The 1504-nt window shown below is 32.1% G+C and overlaps 1 long non-coding RNA gene across 1 annotated transcript in view; it reads right to left on the bottom strand.

Annotated features, from left to right (window-relative positions):
- Window positions 1-477, bottom strand: part of LOC116098008 — a 2528-nt gene extending 2051 nt beyond the window's left edge. The window contains exon 1 of the long non-coding RNA XR_004121654.1: window positions 403-477. This is a non-coding gene — a long non-coding RNA (uncharacterized LOC116098008). The remainder of the gene's footprint in view (window positions 1-402) is intronic.
- Window positions 478-1504: the final 1027 nt, after the last annotated feature.

Raw genomic sequence — 1504 nt, 5'->3', positions numbered from 1 at the left:
AAAAGAAAGAATCAGCCATCTTAGCCAGCAATGGAACATATAATCTATAGTAACAACCAGCCTGGTAAGATATGCTTACGAGTGGAACAGTAGCAAGAATATCAGGGTAGCAACCAACCAAATTCTGATTGAATTAAGACCCATCACACTCAATGAAATACATACCTGATTACAGGCTGTGTGAGAAAAATTACTACTGTTATTCTGCTAAACTGGCATATAGTTAAACCAGTTCCTAATTATTTATCATATTACACATAAAGCATCTTTCAACACCAGTCAGAGAAGCTTTTGTTTATAGTAGATGATACTAATACTGAGTCTTAACTGGCCAAGATACAAAAAATAGGAGACTATAGAATATCCAGTTCTAAATGGAGTAAAACAGATCTTCCTACATACACAGCCTCCAAAGTTTCAGGAATAATTGTAGAGGAGGAGACAGAAAAGATGGAGGAGTCAGAGGTGGTAGATTACTTCAAGAAAACAAATGTGGACACAGCAGGGCAGGTGAACATATGAAATCACAGTGATTGTGACATCATACACAGACCCTATGCAGGACTAAATCAGACCTAGCCTCAATAAAGAGAATGGATTTGGGCATAAAGTTTCATCACTATCCAAGGAGTTGTTATAAATATTTAGCTGCTGGGAGTCGGAAGGACCATTTTCTCTAAAAGTGTAACCTCCAATAATTCAGACAAGCTCCAGTGGAAAAAACCACATGTCCAAGAACATTTGAGCAGGGAAAATTGTAATTGATGAGAAAAGAAGGAAAAAAATACAAAATTGGGTGAGGAAAATAGGGAAAGTCTGGGAAGAGTTTATGGAGGTGATATTAAAACACATTATTATAAAATTACATGTAACTATATATAAGTATAAATAAATAATTATATATATAAGCATTTAAATCTTATTTTGTTTACTTTTAAATTTTATCTTATTTTTAAAGTATCTACAAAATAATACATTTCTTTTTGATTTTTTTGATTCTTTGAAAATTTCATATAAATATGTGTATAAATAGCTTGTTCATATCCAATCTAAATGCCCAGTACGTCCCAGACTCAATACTTTCCTATCTTCATTTCTTTCTCCTTTTCTTTTTAATAATCTATTGAGTCCAATTAATGTTACCTGTATGTGCATGAATACGGAAGTACTAGAGAATCATTGGATGTTTTCTTTGATGAGAAATGTTGTAATATATTTGCAGATATATCAAGTAATTATTTAATTAATATGTATTAATTAATAGATAGATCTAAAACCAGATACCCTTAACAGATGGATCATACTTTTCTCAGGAAAAAGAAAAGATCATGCGATACTTTCCTATGTTTATTTGTTTAGGAAGGTCTCAAAGTCCCCCAAAATAAAGCAAGCTATTTATATTGCTCTTATTTGCTCTACATAGCTAGATGGTAATATCTTTTGCTGAAGACACAACATAAATTCCAGAACATAGAAAAATTAAGCTGTATCTGACGTGGAAACA

This window comes from Mastomys coucha, unplaced genomic scaffold (genome assembly GCF_008632895.1).
Source record: "Mastomys coucha isolate ucsf_1 unplaced genomic scaffold, UCSF_Mcou_1 pScaffold20, whole genome shotgun sequence".
Lineage (NCBI taxonomy): Eukaryota > Metazoa > Chordata > Mammalia > Rodentia > Muridae > Mastomys > Mastomys coucha.
This window is presented reverse-complemented; position numbering and strand designations above follow the sequence as displayed.